At 36.8% G+C, this 13,289-nt stretch overlaps 1 long non-coding RNA gene across 2 annotated transcripts in view; it reads left to right on the top strand.

The window, feature by feature from the left end:
* Positions 1–11,182, top strand: part of LOC133532961 (uncharacterized) — a 51,665-nt gene extending 40,483 nt beyond the window's left edge. The window contains exons 4-5 of one of the 2 annotated variants that reach the window (XR_009801784.1): positions 6,246–6,393; positions 11,016–11,182. This is a non-coding gene — a long non-coding RNA (uncharacterized LOC133532961). Of the gene's footprint in view, positions 1–6,245; positions 9,539–11,015 lie in introns of those variants that run through there. The other variant, XR_009801783.1, reaches the window with a different exon arrangement.
* The last annotated feature ends 2,107 nt before the right edge of the window (positions 11,183–13,289 follow it).

The raw sequence follows: 13,289 nt of genomic DNA, 5'->3' as shown, positions 1-13,289 counted from the left end.
CGCACTTGGCCGCTTTTTTAATTTCTTGCTCAAATGTGACACTCTCAATCGAATGATTTATGTACCATGCACCCTGGACCTCAATAAAGTGGCTTTTTATTACCCCTCCAAAGGATTAATAACAGGACGCAACACACTAAACAAACACCTACACAATATGGAAAAATAGACAGCCCCATGTGCAGAGCGTGCATGGAAGAAGAGGAAACAACAAAACTCATTCTTCTAGACTGGAAACAGGTAGAAGTATACAGGAACAAATACCTAGGGACTCCGTGCACACTAGGAGAGGCAGTTAGCAACCTGAGAACATTGCTAGGCTTCGCGGAGGAGCTGTGGTGGTTAGAGTAGCGCTACCTCGTTTCACGCAAAATAGGCACAATGGTTGTCGATTTGCGGAAAATGCCCAGAAGCACTAAATAACTAACACTACCCCTCCAAATGACCATCATCATCATATCAGCCATTTATCGCCCACTGCTGAGCATAGGTCTCTCTTCCAGTACGCCACTTGTCCCGGTCCTGAGCTAAGCAGAAGTTCACTGTATATGTATACAGGGCGTCCCAAGACTACGGGACATCAAGGGAAAGTACCTAAAATATCGTAGATAGGGTATTTTGCTGAAAGAAGACTATATGTTATTTTTAAAGGTTTTCTAAGAATTACTTGCTTCGCCTGGGAATCGAACCGACTTAAATGTGAAAAAAAAATCACGTCTATTTTTATGATGCCAATCGAAAGAATGGACAAAAAATAATAATTCTTCTTAAGTAACATAGTATTTTAAAAGAAAGGAACAACGTAAAATGTCGGTTCGATTCCCAGACGAAGCAAGTAATTCTTAGAAAATCTTTAAATGCAGAATTAATGACTTTTAAAAATAACGTAAAGTCTTCTTTCAGCAAAAAATCCCTTGATGTCCCATAGTCTTGGGTCGCCCTGTATATCGTGGTCTAAGTACCCACAACACAAGCCTTATTGAGTTTACCGTGGGGATTAGTCAATTTATGTAATAATATTCACGACCGGTCTGGTCTAGTGGGTAGAGACCCTGTCTATGACGTCGATGGTCCCGAGTTCAAATCCCAGTAAGGGCATAGATTTGTGTGATGAACGCAGATATTTGTTCCTGAGTGATGGGTGGTTTCTATGTAGAATGTATCTATCTATATTGTCGCATATTACCCATAATTAGTTTGGGGCTAGGACCCGGGTATGTCCTTAAACTATTTCCAAAAGAGAGATAAGGGCACTGTGAATGTCATCTCGCTTTGTGAGGTAGGGCACAGCACAGCGGATGTCATTGCAGAGCTAGAACAGAAAACAGCAGCCAAATAACACTAGACCCTACTCATAGTATTGTGTTCCTGCCGGTGAGTAAGGTTGCCAGAGCTCAACGAGGGTGCGGAGTTTTAGGGTCGGCAACGCGCATGTAGCTCTGGAGTTGCCGGCGTCCATAACCTACGGAGACTGCGTACCATCAGGCGAACCGTATGCTTGTTTGCCACCGACATTGTATTTAAAAAAAGTCGATTTTACTTATTTATAATATTTATTAACAATAATATTATTTCTCATCGTAAATGTACAGCGTCATAAGATCTGCCTCATTATGTCTAATTCATCAATACACTAAATCCATATCCAAGCACACCTAGAGCTATTTTCAGGTTACCATTACCTATAGAAAACAAGCTGAGCTCTACAATTAGACTGTATAAAGTCGATCAGCTGTCTAGACTGCCCCCCCCCTGCACCCCCTCGTCTAGACGGCGAGCAGACTCTGTTTAGTGCTGTTGTGACTACGGGTCCCGAAGGATAACTTATTTTGAGCAGAAACAAATGATAGCCAAAGATGTTTTCCACATAGATTTTTGTACATTGACGCGTTAATAGTAATTTGTTTTACAGGGGTAAAGTTGTTGTTTAACCGCCCGTACTAATATTGATACCCGAGCAAGCGAAAGATGACTTTGATTTGATTGCTGCAATTTTAATTACATTTATTTGGATTTGTTTTTTTTTTTGGTAGGTATTTCATAGTTAGTATTATCTTCGCGTTGGTGTTTCACTCTTCTTCAAAGTCTGTTTAACCCTCGTGCCTTAAGACCCTTGCAACGCTCAAGATTCCTCTTCTCGAACCACTCGCTACGCTCGTGTATAAAATGTTTATTTATACACCGGGCTGGTAAAACACGACAGATTTTAACCACGTATGTAAGGAGCAAAAAATGTTATAATGAGTGTGAGTCAAATTCGGCTTTATTTTGTTTTATTGATAATTGCGTTTTTTGCACACAACACCTTCTTTTTACATCTTGGCGAAAAAAAATCGTTACAACGAATATATGAAGTTTTTTTTTATTTATAGAAAAAAATTGCGAGTTTCCTTAAAAACTTTAAAATCTGTCAGTAGGTATGTCTAAACCAAGTCGCATAGTGGCAGCGTTGCAGCCAAAAATGCGTTTTTCACTAAGTTATTACAGAAACAATATTTCACAAGAGCTGTCACTGTCACCGGATTTTGAAAAACTTTGTACGAGTATGACATTTTCGTCTCTAAATGCGGTCAAAAATTCACTTTTAAAATCTGTCAGGTTTTATCAGCCCACTGTGCATAAATATTGATGGTATCAAATAAAACATTAAAACAAGTTCTGAATTCGGCCGAGGTGCTCAGAAATATCTGAACACGCACTCTAGCACGTTGACTAGAGGCTGACTAGAGGCAATGTACGAACGGTGGACCCAAACTAAACTAAACTTTTGATATTATTCTACAAAAAATGTGACATACTGTTTATTTTTTACTGCGAATAGTTATTTGTTTACTTGAAAATAAGACTAATAATAATAACTGATGGTTTTAATAATCAACCGTCCTTACGGGGCCCTGTACGCTTGTTTGCCACCGTTACAAAAAGCTGAGGGCTTACCGCGAACCACGTTCGACGTGTTGTCTCCCTGTCACACTTATGGACGAATTTACAAGCGCGACAGAGAGGTAACACATCGAACGTGGTTCGCGGCAGGCCCTCTGAGCTATAACCGCAAAAATCGAAGTTCGTCAATTGCGGGCATCTTTCTCTGTCACTCTAATTACGTCTTAGTGAGAGTAAAAGAGGAAGAACCCCGCAATTTGTCGAATTTCTGTTTTCACAGTAGGCCCCCTGCGCTTGCGACCATCTGCCGCGTTTCTCACGCATCGCTTTTTACACTTTTTAGCGAAATTCACGAACACCTGTTGATATTGAGGGGATGCGTTTTTACCAGATACTTACTGAGTATACTGTTGAAGACACAAATACACGGTTTAAGTGGGAAGAATAGCTTTTCGAATCTAACGGCATTTTTCTAGATATATAGATGAATAGAATCACATAATTTACCTATCCTCGCTCAACCTGCAGTCATTTTATTGGTTCTTAACAAACATATCCTTCGCTACGCATATTTGCACATCTCTGGTGGAAATGCAGCCTGAGTTAAGATTAATTTCTTATTTAAGAGGGAAGAATAGCTTTGCATTCCTGGCGAAATAACGGTACTTTTTTGTATGAATTTCCATTTCGGGAGAACTAATAATAACTAAAACTATAACTAAATCTTAAAATCACTTTGATTTTGATGTCGGACGTCTAGGTTTTTAGGTTTTCATTTTGAAAAAATAAGACGTTGTGTTACTGACACAATGAAAAACTAGGTTTATAGATTTTCCTTTTTCTCAAAAGTTGCAAAACAATTTTTTATTTTAAAGCGAACCCTATTAACCTAGAATATATTATGATGAAGCAATCGACATCGAAATCAAAGTGATTTGTTAAGATTTAGTTAGTGGAAAACGTTTTCTCCCGAAATGGAATTTCATACAAAAAAGTACTGTTATTTCGCCAGGAATGCAAAGCTATTCTTCCCTCTTCAATAAGAAATTATGGCTCAGGCTGCATTTCCACCAGAGATGTGCAAATATGCGTAGCGAAGGATGTGTTTGTTAAGAACCAATAAAATGACTGCACGTTGAGCGAGGATAGGTAAATTATGTGATTCTATTCATCTTAACACATCCCTTGCTACGCATCCTTACATATCTCTAGTGGAAACGCAACCTTATTCGAAACTTGGAACGTTATGCTTCGCGCATTTATCTTAAATATAAAATAGCATATAGGGAGCGTGCATGAACTGTAGGAGGCAGCACAAGAGCCGTCAGATTTTAGGCGCGAGGCGTAAATGTGATGTTCATTGTTTCGATGTATCCCACAATATGGCAGAACCTACCATGCACAAGAACACACTTGACGTGTAAATGTACATGTTTATGGTTCCGATTCAGGCCACAAGATGGCAGACCCTCCAACGCGCACGGTCCCTATAACCGATTTGCAAAACCAAAGTGATTCCATAAGTGTTCCGTGAACAAACTTTTGTACGGAACACTAAAAAGGATGTTGTATTGACGTATTGTGTTTTTTAATGCTGAATCATGTTTGTTTTTTAAAGATTATTTAGGGACGTCCCAACATCGTTGCTAATTTTATAAATAACACGTCCTCCCCTATTTTACCTGATCTCTCAAAGAAATCGGAAGCCATTAAACGAAGATACCGTAATCATTGCAAAATTCACTTCCTTTTTTTACAAAAAAATACAAAAAACACAAAACCGTTCACAATTTGTCTCTATTGAGCTTTTGTTGTTTTTTGTTTTGGTCTCACGCTTTTTAGCATTGTGTTTTTTGACAAAAAATATTTTTTTTAGTTTTCTAACGGATTTTCGACTCGCGTATATTTTTTTATACGTGATGCAGCGTAAAGCTCTCCATATATCGCGATGCATTTTAAGCAATTTGTATTAGTGTTGTTTGAGATTTGAATTCTTAGAGACCTCTTCTTTAAGACTTGATTCAATTTTTCAGACTCTCATAATGAAGTCGAAGCTCGAGTCGAAATATTTAATAAATTAAGAACAGATTTCGTTAAATAATATTGATACCTCTTCAGTTAGCTGACCACAGGCGGGTTTAAATCCAGCAAGCTGTACGCGCACCTTTTTCATTACTTACACAATCAAATTGTTGCACATTGTTGAGATAAATACTTACCTACACCTTGTACCTGAGATGGACTACTTACCTACCTAACCTTTATAACTAAGAACTGCTGTAAAAAGTAAATGAAATAAATTTATTTGTATTTGTAATTTATTCACAAAAAATAAATAAGACCTATTTTCTGTACTATTTAGATAAAACTTATAAATTGTTGACGGGCTATTTATCAGGAGGCTCGAGTGCTTTTTAGTTCCTTTGACTTGACGACCGGTTTGGCCTAGTGGGTAGTGACCCTGCCTACGAAGCTGATGGTCCCGGGTTCAAATCCTAGTAAGGGCATTTATTCGTGTGATGCGCATGGATATTTGTTCCTGAGTCATGGGTGTTTTCTATGTATTTAAGTATTTATATATATTTATATATTATATATATCGTTGTCTAAGTACCCTCAACACAAGCCTTATTGAGCTTACTGTGGGACTTAGTCAATTTGTGTAATAATGTCCAATAATATTTATTTATTTATTATAATATTTAGTTCCGCTAAAAGCCGATGCCAATTGCCAACATCAAATTGTTACCTAAAACTTATAAGAAAGCCTGAAATATGAACATTATGTAAACGTAAAAGTTACAATTTATTTTACCATACGGTCTGTTGGGATTCTCTCAGTTCCATTTGAAGTTTCCATACCGTGTGAAATACATTTGAACTGAATATATTGGATAAATGGGATTTGGCTCTAGCACACACCACCCAGGATATATATAAAAAAAACATTAATTTGTCACTATTCTTAGGGTTCAATTAAGGGCTTAACCCGGGACTTGCAAGACTTGGAAGTTTTGTTAAGAGCCGAGCCTCGTAAATACAATTCCAAATTTTTATACTCAAAAGACCAATAAAGTATATTAAAAATAAAATAATTAAATAAATAAATGTTATAGGACTTTAATATAAGCTCAATAAAGCTTGCGTTTTAGGTACTTAGACAACGATATATATAATATATAAATAAATACTAACACAGAAAACACCCATGATTCAGGAACAAATATCCGTGCCCATCACGCAAATAAATGCCCTTGCCAGGATTTGAACCCGGGACCATCGGCTTCATAGGCAGGGTATACTAGGCTATATTTAGATAATTTTAATTATAATTGTGACAAAATCTCATTATTTTATTTCAGGTGCGGTTAAGAAAACTACAGCGTGACAATCTCCACGTGACACAACCGGAAGACCAAACTCCCAGTGTGTTTGGTCGGGCACAGTCGACTACTTGCACCATCCCGCGGTTAACCGGTTAAACAGTTAACCCAGTGTTAAATTGTACAGGTAACCATAGTAACTCTAGGTTTAACCGGTTAACCCCGGGTTACTGGGCCCTAAGGTGCATTGGAATAACTTCGGAAGCGAAGTAATCTTGAAAATGGCAATTATAAGTTTTTGGCAAATTTAATTTTTTGGTACAAGTTTTTATCGCTGACTGTACTTTTCTTTCCACAGGCAACTAATACTCATCGAGACAATTTTAACGACCCCAAACACATTTAATTTGCGTTGTTGCAAACGAGTCGAGTTCTTCAAATATACAAACGAAAATAGTGGGGGGTCCGTTTATAGGCATATTCGGCATCGGGTTCTGATTAGAAAATAGTACAAGAAATATTTTTTCACCACACCAACTGGTAAAGGCCTTCTTGGTTGTTCAAAAACGAATGAGAAAGTTGCATTTTATCCACATGTGGGGCAAAGTAATCAGAGGCAAATATTGAGTTGTTTCCTTATGTTAGCTAATACTTTTAAATGATGATTTTAAATGAAATTTTTTTTATCACGTTCATTTGGATTTGATTTGATTTCTTTGGTTTTCATGGTTAGTATTTTCCTCGCGTCGGTATGGTGAAAATTTTTGTGTTTCACTCGGAGGCAAAGTTTGTTTAACTCTTGTGCCTTGAAACCCTCCCAACGCTCAAGATTCCATTTCTCGAACCATTCGCTACGCTCGTGGTTCAATTTTGAGATATTTTTCTTGCTCGGGTATCAATATTAGCACGAGCGGTTAAACAACAACTTTGCCCCCTTGTAAAATAAATAAATATTTTGACGCGAATTTTTATTTCTACGGGGCAAGTCGTCCAAGTTGGTCAATCCTCCATACAAAGGCCAACAAAATGTCGACGAATTTTTGTTTTCATACATTTTTTTGATCTGGGGGCCTAGAAAAGTGACCATCGTTTCTAGATAACGCCAATTGAAACTAAAACAATGTATAGAAATATACATTCACGTGAGTTTTGGTAGCATGTGTAATCCTAGTACATTTATTGTTTTTTTTGTATGGGGCTTGTAGATGACAATTTTTATCTGAACTAGATTCCCAGATCTGATATCGATTTTTTCTATGGGATAGCCATTTTTTGTGAAAGCTCGGAATGTAATATTTTTTTCAGCAATCATCGACGTGCACAAATAATTTGTGTAGTTGCTACATTTTTCATTAATTCCTCGCTACTCATTTATTATATTTTATGCTCTTATAATTTTAGAAAATTGTGTTAATTCGAACCTTTTTATATGTAATTAATTAGTTAACCGATTTCGTTAACTCATTCCAACTTTTTGATCGGAAGCTGATTGTAGTCGACACTAGATGGCGTTATTATCATTTAACATAAAATTACGATTACATAGTAATATGAGCCAATTTTTGATTTGATTCTCGAAATTTGCTTCCGTCGTTGATGGATAGTTAGACTTCCTATTGTGTGCAATATAATCGTCAATAAATAGTTTAGATGGACTCTACTTATAAATAAATTCAGATAGAGTTGGCAGATTTTCGTGACTAATCAAACCTGAATGTAGAGTCTTGGTCTTACAAATAGACTTAGACCAAGCCAAATTGGCAGAGATTTTGATAGCCCAGATTGTGCAAGCGCTATTTAAACGACATTATTTCTTAGAAGTTTGACTTTTCAAAACAACACTTGCATCTGGATTATCAAAATCGCTGCCAACCTTAGCTTGTTATAACTCTATTTCCATTGGGCCTCTGGAAATTCAAGACAAAGAAACACGCTAAGTTTAGCTCTACGTTCAGCTCTCGATTGTATATTTTTATTTGTATTGTAATTTTATGTTCTTATTAAACTCGACTCTAGCTTTTTTACTGTATTATACCTACATTTCAATTTGACAGACAAATTACTTTCATATATTGTAAAAGGTCTTTCGGGTATATTGAAATTTGTCCTCTGCGGGCACAAATGGGAATACGTACATTCATGTGAATCGTTCCCATCTGTCCCTGTCTTATGGCGGCCGTCACGTGTTAACCTTTTTCCGCGATTAAAGCAAAATTAAATTTTTAGGTATTTTAATGTGTATTTTTTATTATGTTGTTAAACTATATCGATATGAAGTTTGTGGTGAGTGATTTAAAATCACTAAATCTTGAGTTATAGTCGAGTATTTTCTTTTCTTTTTAGCCAGCACTTTGGCCCACTCAACTGAAACCCGTAGATCCGAACTTGTGCGCACCGTCGATGGGGCACGCCTGCGACTATAGTCCTGGCTATGACTATTATGACTATACATGTATGACTTGACACTTGGGTGGTCTACTAAAAAAAAATTAAAACGGACTATAAAAAAAATCTCCATTAATTTTCGTATTCACTAGTAAATCTGACAATGAGTAAACTGACATAAGACTATTTCACATGAGTTTGGTTGTAATACTTATAGTCATTATGTACACGTTCAATATTACATCGATTATAGTCCATAAAAGAATATGACTCGTAATTTACTAGTCCAGTGCTAACTCGGTTATAGTCCATGTACAGCGAACTGTAAAAGTGCATACCTACTTTATGAATGGAATTATTTCATAAAGTGGATATATACTTTTGCAGCTGTATGTACAAGCCTATGATTATAAGTTTCATCGCGACTGTACTAATGACTGAATGACAGTCTAATGTTACGACAGTAATTGGCCCTGTATAGTCGATTGGATGTTTCATTCATTGCTTTGACAGTTATAGTCATGGGTGATTGGTAGTTAGTCCTATATTAGTCGGACTTGTGACTGTCAGTTATAGTCGTGTGTCAGCTGGACTATATAGTCGCCAGCGCGTGCCCACACAAGTTTGGTATACGAGGCCACAGTTTTGGCGGGATGTCGACGTTTCTTCATTTTTTTCATCTTTTTTTCGTATTTTTTTCTGTTTATCTTTTATTTTATTGTGTTTTCTGTAAATGTTTTAATAGTAACTAGTTTAGATTACTTTATTAATTAGTCGGGCCATATTTTCTCTGTTATGTTATAATGGAATTATGAAGGAAGCTAAAGCAGAGACGCTTTCCATATACATTTTCTTACCTGGACCAGCTTGTTGTTACCTCTATAATTATACTGCTGTCCCGCCCATGATGCCGGTTGTCAATGTCACTGTGCGAACTTGACAGGAATATAATTGTTGTTAAAATAAAATAAAATAAAAATAAAATAATTATGCACATGCAGTAGAGATAGCAACAGGCGGGTCAATGTACGAAAATTTGTATAGAAAAATAATTGAAGTAATATGTTGTTACCGAGTTTTTTATTACTCAAACGTTACATTTCTAAATAAATTACTGTGCTGAACATACAAAAAATATCTACAAACATATAACATAACAACTCAATATAAAATCGAACTGTCATATGGACTATTATTCGACGCGAGGTATAGTCATTTTTACTAATGTTTCTGCCGCCCTAGCTAAAGTGACAATCGCTATCGCTTCGACAACGAAAGCTTTGTGTCTCTCTATCACTCGTCCATATTAGTGCGACAGTGACAGTTGCGTTTCGATTGCTACGGAGCTTAACGCAGCGACTTACGTGAGCGAATAACTCCCGAACGCGAAGCGGCGCGACGCGACGGCCCACGGCATTCGCGTTCGCAACGAGATCGCCCATGTAGGACAGTTCCATAGGTATCCCAAGATTGATTCACCCGCGCCGCGCTGGGCCGCTTCGCGTTTGCGAGTTATTCGCTCACGTAAGCCACTGCGTAAGCAATTTTCACATTGGTTACGCTACGCGGCCTAGTATTGTTTTGTATTCATTTTTAATACACTTTCATAGACTCCCTTCTTGATTGTTTGCACTCCGTGTGACTGTATTAGTAACTAGTAGAGTAACTAGTAGTTGTTTCGTAGGTAGCTACATTATTTATTGACACTTATTATAAAAACTTGACCAAACCAGTGACATAACTACCCAATGATTGGTCCTTTTAAAGTGAAGATATAAAGAGGGAAGAATAGCTTTGCGATCCTAGCGAAATAATGGTATTTTTTCTATGAAATTCCATTTCGGGAGAAAACGTTTTCCACTAACTAAATCTTAACAAATCACTTTGATTTTGATGTCAATCGCTTCAGCGTAATATATTCTAGGTTTATAGGTTTCGATTTAAAAAATATGTTTATGTTTTATTTTGCATATTTTGAAAAAAAGGATAACTACTTTTTCATTGTGTCAATAACATACTAAAAAATCATGGAGAATAGAAAATATTTAGAAGTGGAAAAACTTTTTCTCTTTTTGTATGGACGATCACGTGGTATCCTTCCCTCTTAAATATAAATAAATCTTACACAGATCGACCCAAACTATTATTCTATTCATAAAAAAACAGAAGGAAGAAACCTGGATGGCTGAAGAATGGAAACGCCGCCGCAACGGTGAGGTAGTAGGTTGTATAGTATGTATTACAACTATTAGTGGACTGTGCAGCCTGCTAGCTTTCCGGGGTGGCGGCAGAACGACCGAGAACCAGGCAGAAGAAAGAATAATAAAGAAGAGAATATGTTTTACACCAGAGAAATCAAAAATTGGTTTAAAGGCGTTATTTAATTTACAATATTTTTACGAAAACATTTTTTATTTATTTTAGGTATCAATTTGGCGATACAAACCTATTTACAGGATGTTAATGCGGTTAAACGTTTTTTATGCCTTCTATGCTGGCGGGGCCAATTTTTTTTTATTAAATGTAGTGATAGACCACCGGATCTCTGTTTTTTTTCATGAAGATGAAATAAACCTTTCAAATTATAAGTATATTGCATTTTTATTACCAGAACTGGGGTTATCCTAACTCCGTAATCCAGTACCTAAGCGCGACTTACACTATCCCACCGCGGTCAACCGGTTAAACCGTTAACCCAGTGTTAAATAGTACTGGTAACCATGGTAACTCCAGGTTTAACCGGTTAACCACGGGTTACTGGCCCTAAGTAGGTATACCATCCAAATCTAACTTGTCACGCATATCTAGAGTCGGACCAACCTAACTTTGGCATTCACAATGACAAAGTGAGGCAGCATCATCATTAACGTTTTGACCGCCACAGTTGGCAGTGGCAGTCATCGACTACAGCCGTAGCCGACAGCTTCGCCAATGCAATAGGGACTTAGGGGGGACTCCGTAAAGTTCAATTTCGCTTAAATGATCGGGATCGCCTGGCGTCCGGGGCAGGGCATATTCATTCGCGTTCAAAATGTTAATATAAAATTTTAAACAAAATAAGACGTTTTTAATATCATATTTTAAACAAAATAAGACGTTTATAAATAATGACACTGGCTCACTTTGTTCTGTTCGTACGGTGCAAAGTTATCTCGGACGGACTCTTAATAGCCGTCACAACCATTGAAAAAACGTTTGAATTCAGAATATCTTGAATACGGTAAAAAATAAGTTTTGTAGTAGTTACGGCTGTTATGTTTGGTGGTTACTGTCTACATATCGTAAAAGAGATGCCTATTACCTATACCCATGCCTCTAAATGAAGAACAATGAGGGCTAAAGCGTTTAATATGGCCGCTAGGGGCGCTATTGTAGACAGAGGTCTTTCAAAATGTCAAATACATAGTATTTTTGGGGATTACAAACTTTTTATCTCGAATTTTCACTCGTTAATCATAATTGTGGTAAATTTTTTTTCTATATTTGATTATTTATGGTAAACATTAGATATAGTTCAATAAATGTTTGTGATTTAAAAAAGTGCCAACAAAAATACACAAATTAAGTTTAGAGACGTTAAAATACTTTTGTGTATATTGTTAGAACGTACCTATATATTTTTTTTATAAGCATAGCAGAATTTTGAGAGATTTGGTATAAGGAGACCTAATGTGTATTTTTCTACAGTGAACGAAACATAGAAAAATATCTACCACATGAGTCAAAAAGTAGCCGAAAAAACCTCGCGTGATTTGTGCACAAACCCTTGACAATAGAGGCGTGTTCAGATATTTGTGACCGCTGTATACATATTTAGAAAAGTAATCCAGGGTGGTAGTACTACTATTGGGTGTGTTGGGTTGTTGTTTTGGGTGTGACTGCCTTTACTTACAAGGAAAGGAACCCAACTGTCCGGTTCCGATTTGATTTATATTTAAGCAGATATAACAAAACACGTGGTCATTATTTTTTGCTGCTTTCAAACATATACTCAAACCAGCCATTAACTAGCAAGTTGCTGGAGCATCACTTTCTATAGGAGTTAGAAGATTTAGTAACTTTTTAGTACTTTGGAGGACAATTTCTCCCAATAGGTTGAGTTTGGGCAGCTAAAAAAAATACGTGTCCGTTATTTAGACTACTCTATAACATATATAAATATGAATCAAATCGGAACCGGGCAGTTGGGTACCTTTCCTTGTTAGTCTCGTAATCGGAACTTTTAATTTACAATTTCCTGTAACAAAACCAACTGCATGAATTCACCCAGAAAATGGTAACGCACTCCAAAAAGTAAAAAACACCAAATTCCTTTGTTTAACTACAAAAAATATAAAATACAACTAATCAGCCCAGGTGCAGTTTAACAATGGCTACCCGTTGCACCCTTGCGAAAAGGGTTTTTTGTCAAACTTTTTAGTAAAAAGTAGGAAATTGGTGATATTGAATATCGCAAGGGTGAGTTTAGGGGTCGGCGGGAGAATAGACTTTTTGGTGTGATGCGACGGCGGTGGGGTCACCATTTTAACTTTACATATTTTTTTTATAGTTCAGTACCCCTAGTGTAAATAAATTCGATTTTGAAACGTGACGTACGCGTTTGCGTTTAGTCTCATTTTGTATTGGATTTAGAAAGAGCGCGCCAAGCGGGACGTTTTGGAAACTCAAAATCCTATACAAAATGAGACTTAACGCAAA

The sequence above is a fragment of the Cydia pomonella genome, chromosome 28 (genome assembly GCF_033807575.1).
Source record: "Cydia pomonella isolate Wapato2018A chromosome 28, ilCydPomo1, whole genome shotgun sequence".
Taxonomy (NCBI): domain Eukaryota; kingdom Metazoa; phylum Arthropoda; class Insecta; order Lepidoptera; family Tortricidae; genus Cydia; species Cydia pomonella.
Note: the sequence above shows the minus strand (reverse complement) of the source record. Positions and strands in the feature narration are given on the sequence as shown.